The 14,790-nt window shown below is 36.8% G+C and overlaps 1 long non-coding RNA gene across 3 annotated transcripts in view; it reads right to left on the bottom strand.

The window, feature by feature from the left end:
- Positions 1-6,503: 6,503 nt before the first annotated feature.
- LOC133237469 (uncharacterized) overlaps positions 6,504-14,790 on the bottom strand; it is a 32,567-nt gene continuing 24,280 nt past the window's right edge. For all 3 annotated transcript variants that reach the window (XR_009733205.1, XR_009733206.1, XR_009733204.1), the window contains 2 exons: positions 7,310-7,440; positions 6,504-7,079 (listed from right to left, as the gene is read on the bottom strand). This is a non-coding gene — a long non-coding RNA (uncharacterized LOC133237469). The remainder of the gene's footprint in view (positions 7,080-7,309; positions 7,441-14,790) is intronic.

Raw genomic sequence — 14,790 nt, forward strand, 5'->3', positions numbered from 1 at the left:
TTTAGAACATTGTAGATAAGAAAGTTGAAGCCGATGTTAATTGACTTTCCCAAATCACACAGCTAATAATTACAGGCACCAAGTAATCGATCTCACTATGGCCATTGTCCAAAACAGAGAACCTCTCTGAGGTATCAAAAAACTCTTTAATCAAGATACATGTATATTCCTGCTATCTCATTAAAAGCTACACTTCCAATAAAGTTTTACTTCTTACACAATTTACAAGTGTATCATATCTTTATCCAGTTTTGTTGCATTGTGTGTTAGTCACTCAGTTATGTCCAAATCTCTGCAACCCCATGCCTGTAGCCCATTAGGCTCCTCTATCCATGGGATTTCTCAGGCAAGAATATTGGAAGTGGGTTGCCATTCCTTTCTCCAGGGGATCTTCCTGACCCAGGGATTGAACCCTGGTCTCCTGAATTGCAGGCATATTCTTTACCGACTGAGCCACCAGTGACGCCTCATCTGAACACTAAAAATAATTATAATGATACTCCAGTTAAGAAGAAAAAATGGATGCCAATTTAGGTTGAGCAGAACATTTTAGGTTATATATAGACAGATTTACAGATGTGTGTGTAGCATATGCACATATACGTGCATATATATACACATATACATGTGCTAAGTAAAATATTTTTAAAAATTAAAGCATATTATAATAGAATTGGATAATGGAGGGAAAGTAAAATGCAATTAAAAATTCAAAGAGGAAAATGCAGCAGCATAAAATTCACAACTGTTAAAGAACAAATTTTTTTCTGTATTTTTTAAAAGACTATGGTGAGTATTGAGTGACATTGGTGTATATAATCTATGGTATATATTTAGGTGAAAGAAAATAGCTGTGATTTGTAATGTCAATATCTCCAATATTGCAAAATACATCTTATATAACTAATTAAACTTGAGATGAAAAACATAAGATACCAATTTAAATGTGAGGGAATGATGCTCAAGCATGTAGTGAAAGAAACTGATTTATCCCCAAAATCTCAAAACTGTATTCTTCAATTTGGCCCTGTCCAAGAGATGGTCACAAATAACCACCCAGAAGGTATCAGAAAAAATAAATTTCTCATGAGTTACTGATTAAGTTCTTAAGTTACAGGGTACAAAGAATTAACTTATGCTTACATTACAAAGTGATTTGAATGTGTGTATCTTTTCTGCTTTATTGACTATGCCAAAGCCTTTGACTGTGTGGATCACAATAAACTGTGGAAAATTCTGAAAGAGATGGGAATACCAGACACCTGATCTGCCTCTTGAGAAATTTGTATGTAGGTCAGGAAGCAACAGTTAGAACTGGACATGGAACAACAGACTGGTTCCAAATAGGAAAAGGAGTACGTCAAGGCTGTATATTGTCACCCTGCTTATTTAACTTATATGCAGAGTACATCATGAGAAACGCTGGACTGGAAGAAACACAAACTGGAATCAAGATTGCCGGGAGAAATATCAATAACCTCAGATATGCAGATGACACCATCCTTATGGCAGAAACTGAAGAGGAACTAAAAAGCCTCTTGATGAAGGTAAAAGTGGAGAGTGAAAAAGTTGGCTTAAAGCTCAACATTCAGAAAACGAAGATCATGGCATCTGGTCCCACCACTTCATGGGAAATAGATGGGGAAACAGTGGAAACAGTGTCAGACTTTATTTTTCTGGGCTCCAAAATCACTACAGATGGTGACTACAGCCATGAAATTAAAAGACGCTTACTCCTTGGAAGGAAAGTTATGACCAACCTAGATAGCATATTCAAAAGCAGAGACATTACTTTGCCAACAAAGATTCGTCTAGTCAAGGCTTTGGTTTTTCATTTGGTCATGTATGGATGTGAGAGTTGGACTGTGAAGAAGGCTGAGTGCCGAAGAATTGATGCTTTTGAACTGTGGTGTTGGAGAAGACTCTTGAGAGTCCCTTGGACTGCAAGGAGATCCAACCAGTCCATTCTGAAGGAGATCAGCCCTGGGATTTCTTTGGAGGGAATGATGCTAAAGCTGAAACTCCAGTACTTTGGCCACCTCATGTGAAGAGTTGACTCATTGGAAAAGACTCTGATGCTGGGAAGAATTGAGGGCAGGAGGAGAAGGGGACGACAGAGGATGAGATGGCTGGATGGCATCATTGACTCAATGGACGTGAGTCTCAGTGAACTCCAGGAGTTGGTGATGGACAGGGAGGCCTGGCCTGCTGCAATTCATGGGGTCGCAAAGAGTCAGACACGACTGAGCGACTGATCTGATCTGATCTTTGCTGGACACATCTTTCAGATTCTTAGGAATGATGTCTGTCTGCAGATGGGCTATTTCAGTAAATAACTTTTTTTAGAACAAATAACCCAAAGGACTTGTTCTTTCCATTTTCACTTAAGTCCAACAGTTGTGAAATAAAAAGTGTTTGACAATGTTAATATCTAAGATTGTTAAGAGCTTTATAATATCTCTGGCCAGGCAAGCCAGAACAGTATTTCAAATTCAGATTAAAACAGGTTATGCAAGAAGAACTAACCCAAAATGACTAAATAATGATAATTATTTGAAACTGTTTGCTCATGAGAGTTGAGTATTCAAGTCACTATCAGTGTGACAGAGTTGCTTAATTACTTTCACACCATAATTCTAAAAGAAGCAATTGTTGCTTTTCAACAGGGCAAAACTTTGTGATTATTCCTTCAACCTCACTCCCACCAGGGCAGAGAAATGGTTCTCAGAGCCGCATTTTTCTTTACTCACACCCTCCAGGTGACCATAGGTAAAAACAATAACAAAAATGAAAACTTCAAAGTTCAAACTTCCTAAAATCAAAAGAGCGTCTCTAGGCCAGCCTGGACTCCACCGTTGCTCTCCAAGGGAGGTTCCTGAACCAGTGGCACCAGCATCACCTGGGACTTGTTAGAAATAGAAATTCTTGAGCCCAGCCCACACCTGCTGAGTCAGATTCTCTGACGAGAGGCCCAGAAGTCTGTGTTTTAACCAAGTCTCCAAGTAAATCTGATGCACACAAAGAGTTGGGAACTGCTGATCTGGAGGAAAGTCCGCACTCCTTGAAATGATAACGCCTTGGGTTTTAATCCCAGCTCTGACACTTACAATGCATATAGCATCTTCTCATTTACTAAACTCCTCTCAGTTTTAGCTTTGTCATCTACACACCAGAGACAATATCAACTGAGATGATGTTCTTGTAGAGACAATGGGGTCAAAATCTCTCAGAATGCATGGATCGCTCCTAACTCATCAAAGCTGGCAGTGCCATAGAGTCAGATGATGAAAAGGGAAAAAAATTTCAAGCTTAGGACTGAAGATGCTCTGTCAGTAGAATGAGACATGTGACTGCACACATGTTCTGAGAAAGAAAGTTCTTCCCGGTAGCTGCTTTTAGCAAATGCCACCAACACTCCTGCTAAAGGGGTAATAATTTGCCCAAAACTGATTGTGATGCATTTTTTCTAACCAATCAGGGGCATTCTCTGAAAGCAACGGGGAGTGATGCACACAAGACCTGGAGAGTAAGAGTATTTGTCCATTTGGGGGAAGGAGACAGGCCAGTTGATACCATTGTTGCCTTCATCAGATTGGAAATATGACTTCTGTTTACTTTTCAGTGTAAATGAGTTTTTGAATTCACTTGAACTGGGCTACCTCTTCTCAGATGGATGGGTGTTTCATGTGTCCTGGATATTTAACCGGCTTCCCTAGTAAAGAATCTCCCTACAATGCAGGAGACCTGGCTTTGATTCCTGGGTCGGGGAGGTCCCCTGGAGAGTGAAACGGCCACATGTACTCTTGCTTATTTATTATCTACTATTCTTCCCGCATGCTCATTGTCTTTACAAGAAAAGGACTCTGCATGTTTGTTCATGCATCCCCAACGTTTACAATCATGACTGAGCCATAGCATCTGTGCAGTAAATATTTGTTGAATGAGTAAGATTGTTTCTTTGCTATCTTCATTACTATGTAATCATCGATTCATAATTTTCAAGATACAGTCTTCCATTAGAAAAACTCTCTCCATTTTGAAAAACAATGATTTCAAACATTTTACATGATCAGAATCCTTTTATTCTTGTATGCTGAAAAGTTGAGTCCTTTTCTAGAATTCAGTGCTACAGCCCATTTTCCTTCTTGTTTGAAACACTGCAAAATGGCAACCTAAGGTATATGCCTTTGTTTTCACATTATGCTTTAATTTTAATATGCAACATTTTAAAAGTAGGAAGTAAAAGTACATAATGCCACATGAAAATACAGAAGACAATTGTTCAGCTTTCCATAGTAAATCTCTATCTGGAAAAATAAAAAAGAAAAGTGGCAATTCAGATTTATAGGGAAAAAAATGACTAGAAGAAACTGCATAGAAAAAAGTGAGACATCAATTTGCTTTTGTAGCCTCTCTGACAGGACAGTCCAGAAAGCGAAGAGGAAAAAGGGGAAGACTGCAGAGCTGGGTAGGGCTGGACCCAAGAACTAAAAACCCCTCAAATGGGTGTGTGAGTGACTCTGCTTACTGCCACGTTAGGGCAAACATAAATCACTGGCTTCTTATTTACTGGAGATTTCCTGAAAAAATAACCAAAACCTACCACCACACTCAAATAATTCAAGACAGAAAAAAATAAAAGGATATAGTCTTATGGCTCTGCAGGTTGAGAAAATTGAAAATATTTTAAAGGGAAAAATTAGGAGAAGATAGAGCCATGAGCTTTCCCATTTTATGTCATGTGTCAAGAAAGGAGCAATGGGAGATATACTCATTTCTTCTTGATGTGAGTAATGCAGAATTTGACACATAAGTTGTTTTGTTCCTGGTTTCTGTGATTTTCAAGAGCGTCGTTGATGTCCCTGTTCTTGAGATGACTGGAAAGAGGGGTGTTTGGGGGGTGGGAAAGACATCTCTGAGGTCATTGTTCACAGGTTCCTGTGTTGCCAAAGACTCTATTGTGGAATTTGGAGGTAGAGTCAGGACATCAGGGTCAGAGGTCAGGGGGATGGGCTTCACAAGGGGATTATCCAGTCCACAGTTTGAGCCACTGGGTTTACAGGCAAGATAATAAATTATGTATTGTTATTTAGAAGTCTTAATAGTCTTTAGAAGTCTTAATTCCACCTCACTTGCCTGAGCAAAATCTTGAGTTTGATTACCATATGATTATCCTACATCATCCCCTCACTTAGAAAACACAACCTGGGTTTCCACGGTTGACCTCTGACCTTCATAGACTAATCCATTGCCTACAAAAGTCCTATTTTACATACTTCCCTTCATGAATTGTATTTTCTTACAGAAACTTCTATACACCCTTCTCATTGACAGATTCTTCAATTAAATTTAAATAGTGTTTTGATTGGCAGATGCCTTGAATGAAGCAAGGTTTATTAATGATATTATTATTCTCATTTTCATCTGGTTTGAGAATCTTTATTTGTCTGAAAAAGAATCATTTGAGTGTGATATTACATCCTTTTACTTTTAACAAGTAGCAATCATACTCCATTGATGATGCTGAATAAAAGAGATTCATACAAGGAAAGTTCACACAATTTCTAAAAACTTGAGATGGCCTTTTAGGCAGATTATCATATATGAGCCATTATCATATATAAGCTCATCTAGAAGATTATAAGGAAAGTCAGTACAAATCAACATGCAAACACTTGCCAATCATAATTTATTTCTGTCTGAATTTTTAAAATTTGTATGAAAGTGGCAAATTATATTTTGAATCAAAACTGTGTTATATGTTTTGCAGGTAAATAATTCATATGAATTCACACTATGGACTTAATATCCAAGAACTAATAATATAGATCTTTGTTGGTGAAATAGAACTTTAAAGAAAATTTTAGATATCTTACAAATATTTCCAAAGTGAGAAAAATGAGAATGCAAAATCTCTTCTACAATAAAATTCCATTATGTCTAGACACTTAATAATTATTACCTTGATTCTTTTCTACTCATCTCCCTCAAGAACACTCTAATATCCACTCCCAGTAAAGCCTGAGCTAATAATGAGAAGTATTTCCTGAGGGATTAAAACCTAACCTGGCATCCTATACTATTATAAATAATATTAGATTCTGATGTTTGGTCTAGAGGGTCATATTTATTTGCTTTTAAGTTTCAGTATTAATATCAGAACATGGTCATTTGAATCTTTATGGAAAAGATGGATTATTCAATAAACATTGTGATAATTAAGCAGCCAGTTAGAGAGGAAGAATAATGAATCACAAGTTTATAGCTTTTATCAAAACAAATTGAGAGAGCTTAATTATATGAAAAATATCATGAAATATTAGAAGAAAATACAGATTAGGAAAACAGTTGCAGTATGCAAGACATCTGTAAGCATGAAACAGAAATTAATAATTATTTTTAAAAGATAAATATTATTACCTAAAATATTTTGATATCTTACATGGCAAAAAAATGACCACAGATATAAGAAAAAAGCAAGGATGAAAATAAAGGAAGTCACTTGTGACAAATATGGTACTGTTAACTTTATATTACTATACATCAATAACAATAATAAACAACCAATAGAAAAATGAGAAAGGAAATGTCAATGTTCTCTGCAAATAGGATGCACTTTTAATTAACATAAAATATTAATAATCACATTTGTTATAAGAAGAAAGAAGACAAGAAGGACATTAAGATACCACTTTTATCTACAGCTACCAAAGATCAAAAGGTTTAATACCTGCTGACAAAAGTGTGAGGAAAGAGGTATTCTCATATTCCCTATCAATTGCTAAGGGATGATAAGAAACAAACAAGAAGACCACAAGTCACAGTGGCTTGAGAAAAAACAGATGTCTATTTCTCTATCATGTCAATGCCCGCCTTGTCAGGGAGCCATGCAGCTCTTCTTCACGAGTTCATCATGGATCCAGATGTATTGTTCTTTCATCTTCAAGGAAGATACTCAGCTGTGTGGAGTGGAAGATGGATCCCCACTGTTTCACTACATTTTGACAGAATGGAGCAGAGAGAGGCAAGTCCTGGGACTGACGATTCCCTCCCAGTCCCCATCCAGGACTTTCTTCACTCTGTAGAACAGGAGAGGGCAGAGTCAGGCAGGAGAGAACCTCAGATTGATGACAGTTTCCAGTAGTACTGAGACATCTGTGTATCGATCAAAGGTAGTGAATTCTAGTTTTCACTGCGGTCAATCAGGGTTCCTGACCACATGCGTAGGAGAAAACAGTGACCAGGTGGGCTGGGGCTTCTCTTCTCCTGAGCCTTGAGTCGACCAGGAGGCCAGGAGGCATTGACTCACCGTGGTGCTTAGACAGTGAGCTGGTAGCTTCCTGCTGGCAGGCTGCTCCATAACTAGACCTCCGTGGAAGATGCCACAGGTACGTCCAAAGGACATTGTCAGCTAAGGCCATCCATCAACTGACCACAAACCTCAAAGAGCAGGCAGAGAAAAAGAATCACATTAAAGAGATGAAACCTTATAGAACAGCCATAATGACACAGAGGAGAGAAAGGTGACAAATGACACCTACCCGTATAAACAGACACGCAAACAAATAAAAATTCAGGGGCCATACAAATATTCAAGAAAAAGACTTCATGGATTTTTTTTTAATAAAAAGAAGGTTTAAAAAAATATAGAGTGTGTATCTATATATCTGCTTTGGGAGCACCAATCATTTAGCATTTCATCATAGAAGCTTGTGTGCTCAGTCCTGTCTGACTCTTTGTGACCACAGGGATGATAGCCCGCCAGGTTCCTCTGTTCGTGGAATTTCCCAGGCAAGAATACTGGAGGGGGTTGCCATTTCCTTCTCCAAGGGATCTTCCTGACCCAGGGATCCAACCCGAGTCTCCTACATTTCCTGTGTTGGCAGGCAGAATCTTTAACACTGAGCCACCTGGAAAGCCCTTCAGTTCAGTTCAGTTCAGTTCAGTCGCTCAGTCATGTCCGACTCTTTGCGACCCCATGAATTGCAGCACACCAGCCCTCCCTGTCCATCACCAACTCCTGAAGTTCACTGAGACTCACGTCCATCGAGTCAATGATGCCATCCAGCCATCTCATCCTCTGTCGTCCCCTTCTCTTCCTGCCCCCAATCCCTCCCAGCATCAGAGTCTTTTCCAATGAGTCAACTCTTGGCATGAGGTGGCCAAAGTACTGGAGTTTCAGCTTTAGCATCATTCCCTCCAAAGAAATCCCAGGGCTGATCTCCTTCAGAATGGACTGGTTGGATCTCCTTGCAGTCCATAGCATCTCCTAAATAATTTCTTAATAAAATTTTCCTCATTTTTAGAGCACTGGTGAAACATTGTTGTAGAACACATTTTTTTTTTTTAAGAACAATGAGGAAACATTGTAGCATAAAATCCTACATGTATTACAGTATATACATTTTTTACTTTTGTATGCCCAAATCATTTATTACTATTACTAGGATGCACAGCAAATGCTATCATCATGAATTAATCCTGCTTTGATAGATTATTCATTCATACAAAAAAATCAAAAGAATGTACCTTTCAAATACATCTAAATGCTTCATCAAATCATGGTTACTGAGGTATGCAGCTTTTCTCAAAAACAAGAATTCTTCTTGTCTCTGTGATTCTAAACAGATTCTGAATTGATAAAGCAACAGGAACATGACCTACTCAGGGTGAGTATTGACTATAGCAAGTGTCAATCAAAGACTGATGGGCATCAATCTTTTTTTGAAGAAGATAAACGACTTTTTTTTTTGCTTATTTCTTATCTATGCAGTTCTTTGGCTCTAAAATCTCTGGAGATTTGTACAATCTTCAGTAGAACACTGTATTGATTCTTGAGTTTAGGTGCCTAGGGGTATCATAAATTGCTATCCCACCATCTTATCATTTTACTTAACTCTCAGATCATTTGCTTGGTGATATTTATATCTTAACTATCCTTCTAAATGTAAAAAGCATTTCTTAGCCTTTTTATTGAAATTTCATTGTACATTCCTAAATTGAATGTGAGTCTCATCGATTTCTGTCCTTTTCTTTCAGGGAACTCTTCAGTGTAGAGTGCTATAATGTCTTCTGATGACTGTAATTCTCATTCATTCTATCACCTTTGTGCATAATGCCAGTTGGCATTGATTTCATACTGAATGGCTCTTTACATTTGTAGATTTAATCATATTTTTCCACTGAAGATTTGCCTATGAGAATTTATTTTTCAAATAACATGACATTCTGAATGTAATGTGGTATCCTGAACTGGATCCTGGAAGCAAAAATAAAAGGCGTGGATGAGGGGAAGGGGACTGAAATGGAATCAAGTGTGGACTTGAGTTAGTATACCAGTATTGGGTTTTTTTTAGTTGTGACAAATGTACCATGGTAATGCAAGATGTTAGTATCAAGGGAACTGGGTGAGAGGAGTATGATGATTCTACCTGTGCAACTTCTCTATTAATCCAAATTTACTGAGATATAAAAATTTTATTTTAAAAATCATAGTACCTCAATCATGTATTAATATTTCTATGTCTCTATAGTGAAAACTGCTATTATCTGTGTTGATAATGTGCCTTGCTTTTTTATAATTTTTAAAAGATAACATTAAATACAATTAAAATCAATTTGTAATATTTCATCCAAAAAATAAACAGTAAAAATGTAATTTCTTTTCTTGTCTTGTCAACCGTGCCATTCTGGTGATGGAAATGAAGATGGGTTTATTCATTATGATGAGTTCTTGTCATGCTTTCACTTGTTTAGCAGATTGCATTTTCTATTTAATGCATTTTAGGATTTTTTTTTTTTGATCCATAAGTTGGTGATTCAATATAAGCCAATAAATGGAAAAGTATTATTCCATATGAAAATAGACTATCTCATATTTCATATTCTAGAACTACAATCATGAATTCTTTTTAATTGTTTTTTTATTGAAGGATAATTGTTTTACAGAAGTTTGTTGTTTTCTGTCAAACCCCAACCTGAATCACCCATAGGTATCCATATATTCCCTCCCTTTTGGACCATATGTAAAATAGATAGCCAACAGGAATTTGCTGCATGGTTCATGAAACTCAAAAAGGGGCTCTGTGTCAATCTAGAGGGGTGGGATGGGGCAGGAGGTGGGAGGGAGGTCCAAAAGGATCATGATTATTGATACTCCACAAGTACATGAAGTGTCATAAATTATTTTCTTAAGATCAAATATTGCTGCCACAGAACGGTGTATGTGTTACTTCCACCCACCAGACAAATAAAAGATTAGTAATATTTGTCACAGATAGTATACTCCATTTACCAAATGTTGAAGAGATAAATCACTGTGTAAATTTTAAATTGTTAATAGCCATGATACATTAAACTCACTCTCTGGGAAGAGGCAAAAAATGTAAAGATTTAAAGTTCAGTGACTCTGCTGCCAAAACACTTAACACATTAACTTTTACTGACAACATTGCTGGAATTCAAAGGATAATTGTCACCTATTTACTCAAGGTCCATCTTGGGGAGATAGGAGCTGAAAGCTTGAAGATCTAGGACAATTTTATGAATGTTTAAATTGCCATAAGCCAAAGAGCCAAAGAAAGGCAATGTCAAACAATGCTCAAACTACCAAGTAATGCTCAAAATTCTCCAAACCAGGCTTCAGCAATACATGAACTGTGAACTTCCAGATGTTCAAGCTGGTTTTAGAAAAGGCAAAGGAACCAGAGATCAAATTGCCAACGTTTGCTGGATCATCGAAAAAACAAGAGAGCTCTAGAAAAACATCTCTTTCTGCTTTATTGACTATGGCAAAGCCTTTGACTGTGTGGATCACAATAAACTGTGGAAAATTCTGAAAGAGATGGGAATACCAGATCCCCTGACCTGCCTCTTGAGAAACTGATATGCAGGTCAGGAACAACAATTAGAACTAGACATGGAACAAAAGACTGGTTCCAAAGAGGAAAAGGAGTACGTCAAGGCTGTATATTGTCACCCTGTTTATTTAACTTATATGCAGAGTACATCATGAGAAATGCTGGGCTGGATGAAACACAAGCTGGAATCAAGATTGCAAGGAGAAATATCAATAACCTGAGATATGCAGATGACACCACCCTTATGGCAGAAAGTGAAGAACTAAAGAGCCTCTTGATGAAAGTAAAAGAGGAGAATGAAAAAGTTGGCTTAAAGCTCAACATTCAGAAAACTAAGATCATGGTATCCAGTCCCATTGCTTCATGGCAAATAGATGGAAAAACAGTGGAAACAGTGGCTGACTTTATTTTTCTGGAGTGAATTCTCCAAAATCACTGCAGATGGTGATTGCAGCCATGAAATTAAACAGTGCATACTCCTTAGAAGGAAAGTTATGACCAACCTAGACAGCATATTAAAAAACAGAGACATTACTTTGTCAACAAAGGTGTGTCTAGTCAAGGCTATCGTTTTTCCAGTGGTCATGTATGGATGTGAGAGTTGGACTATAGAGAAAGCTGAGCACCAAAGAATTGATGCTTTTGAACTGTGGTGTTGGAGAAGACTCTTGAGAGTCCCTCGGACTGCAAGGAGATCCAACCAGTCCATCCTAAAGGAAATCAGTCCTGGGTGTTCATTGGAAGGACTGATGTTGAAGCTGAAACTCCAATATTTTGGCCACGTGATGCGAAGAGCTGACTCATTTGAAAAGACCCTGATATTGGGAAAGATTGAAGGCAGGAGGATAAGGGGAAAACAGAGGATGAGATGGTTGGATGGCATCACTGACTCAATGGACATGAGTTTGGGTAAACTCCAGGAGTTGGACAGGGTGGCCTGGCGTGCTGCAATTCATGGGGTCGCAAAGAGTTGGACAAGACTGAGCGACTGAACTAAAGTGCCTGTTGACAGATGAATGGATAACATGTGGTCCATACTTGCAATGGAATATTATTCAGCCCTGAAAAAGAAGGACATTTTGCCTTTTGCAAACTATGAATAAACCTGGAGGATATGAAGCTGAATGAAATAAGACAGACACAGGAAGACAAATACCATAGGATCTCATTTATATTTGGAATCTTAGAAGAAAGTCTAACTCATAGGAGTAAAATATAGCATGGTGCTGCCATGGGCTGGAAGGTGGAGAAAATAGGAAGATATTGGGCAAAGGATAAAAACTTTCGCCTAGAAGAAGAAAAAATTCTAGGGATCTGACATACAGTGTAGTAAATATAGTTAATAATATTGTGTTGTATACTTGAAATGTGCCAAGATCTTTGGTTCTTATCACAAACACATACACAAAGAAAGGTAACTATGTTTGGTGATAGGTATATTAATTAGCTTGACTATGATCCATTAACACAATGTAAAGTATGTTCAATATGCACTTTTATTGAGTGATAAATTTTGGTAGCTTCTTTTGTACCTTTAGTAATTTCTTATACTTCTTTCATAATCTTCCTTTGATTCATGTTATTATTTATCTTTCAGGTTTATTAAGAAAAATAATTTGAAATTATATTATGCTTTTTTTTTAAGTGACTATCCCATGACCAGCAGAACTCTTAGTAAGTGCATAATGGTAAATATCAATCGTTAGTATTGGTAATTATTTTAATTAAAACAGCACTTTATTTTGAATCTCAGAAGTGATTATTTGTTCTACTGCTTCTCAATTTTATTAGCATAATTTTGGTCATTAGGAAAATAATAGATAAAAGTAAATGCTCTTTATTTTGTATAACTTATGCAGAATATATTGAGTAAATTGAATTGCAATTATTCCATACAAGAACATATTGTGCACTTCAAAGTTTGAACTATCTAAATTTCAGTACTTGATTGTGAAATAAAGGTGACATGGAAAGTATGGGCAGAAAGAGCTCTGACTTCACTTTAATGTTACCTGATTAATGATGCTAAATTTTATTCTGACCATTAAAATATCACTGATTCTCTATTGCAAATTTGCTTCTCTGGAGCTAAGAGTATTCTCTCTGTGAACAAGTATCTCCCACATTACAAAAAATTTACAGTCTCATGAATTCACATTAGAACACAATGAACTTTTCCTATCTTAAGAAAAATGTCAATTACTCATCTTTTGCAAATCAATGTCATAACCATAATATAAACACGTTGTTTCATTTTCTCGAATTAAGTAAAATACAGCCTAACAAACACTGAGCATTTTCACTGGTACTCTCTCCTCCTTTTTTCTGTGATCTCCTCAGACTTTAATTTTTTTAATTAACTTTTTTATTTTAATTGGAGGCTAATCACTTCACAATATTGTAGTGGCTCCTGCCATACGTTGACATTAATCAGCCATGGGTGCGCATGCGTCCCCCATTCTGAACCCCCTCCCACCTCCCTCCCCATCCCATCCTTCAGGGTCATCCCAGTGCACCGGCCCTGAGCACCCTGTCTCATGCGTGGAACCTGGACTGGCGGTCTATTTCACATATGGTAATATCCATGTTTCAATGCTATTCTCTCAAACCATCTGCTCCCGCCTTCTCCTACAGAGTCCAAAAGTCTGTTCTTATCTCTGTGTCTCTCTTGCTGTCTTGCGTATAGGGTCATCGTTTAATTTCTAAGTGCTCTTGTCATTATCTGGGTCTCAACTTGCTCAGGCGGAATTTTTTTTAATTTTTATTTTATATTGGAATATAGTTGATGAATAATGTTATGTTAGTTTCAAGTGTACAAAAAGTGATTCAGTTGTACATAAACATGTATCTATTCATTTTCAAATTCCTTTCTCTTTTAGGTTGTTACAGAATATTGAGCAGAGTCCCCTGTGCTATATAGTAAGTCCTCCTTTTTGGTCGTTTATCTTATATATTGTGGTATGTATATGTAACTACTAATTTATCCCTCCCTACTCTTTCCCCTTAGGTAACCATGTTTTCTATTTCTGTGAGTCTGTTTTCTAAATAAGTTCATTTGTAATTTTTTTTGATCCTGCATATAAGTGATATCATATGATACTTGTCTTTCTCTGACTTACTTCAGTTAGTATGACAGTCTCCAGATCCATCCCTGTTGCTGCAAAAGGCATTATTTCATCCTTTTTAATGCCTGAGTAATATACCCTACCCTTTTAAATGTTCGATCCAATCATAACTATGAAGACATTTAATTATATGCCCATCTTGAAGGCTACAAAAAGTCTTCTCAGTAGACATAATAAATGTATTTAGAACTAAACTGCTTTTCAGGGAAGCAGTTGTTACATATACTTGGTATATTTTAAAATATTTAATGGTAACTATATCAATCTCAATAAATTTTGGTCCCTGTCAGAGTTTACACTGTAATCTTCATGAGTGCATGCCAGCACCCCATGTGCCATACGAGAGGAAATGCTCTAAATCCAGGGAGATTATTGAATCTAATTATCAATATTTATACAGTAGCGCTTTTTGACAAATGCTCAGAGAACTGTGAAGTGGTTTTTAATGTTTAAAGTGTATGAAATAGATTTGTTTCATATTCCAACAATGTTTGCTATTGTTTTAAGCCTACACTGTTGCCATAGTTACAGCATGAGGATCAAAAATCCTCTTTTCTTTGTAATACGTTAAAGGATAACTTTATAATGTTCTGATAGACTATAATGTTTGTTGAATACATCATCATATAAATACAGTTTTTATTTTTCTATCAGACTCCCCCAATACATCAAACATGAAATGAGCAGGAATTTTTTGATACTGACGATGAATAATAATACTTAATATTTTAAGAATTCTGATCAAAACAAACTAGAGCAAGGGAGGAGAACAGAGTAAATTTTAGTTTACTTGATTTTGTTTTATT

Source organism: Bos javanicus, chromosome 24 (genome assembly GCF_032452875.1).
Source record: "Bos javanicus breed banteng chromosome 24, ARS-OSU_banteng_1.0, whole genome shotgun sequence".
In the NCBI taxonomy this organism is placed as follows: Eukaryota; Metazoa; Chordata; class Mammalia; order Artiodactyla; family Bovidae; genus Bos; species Bos javanicus.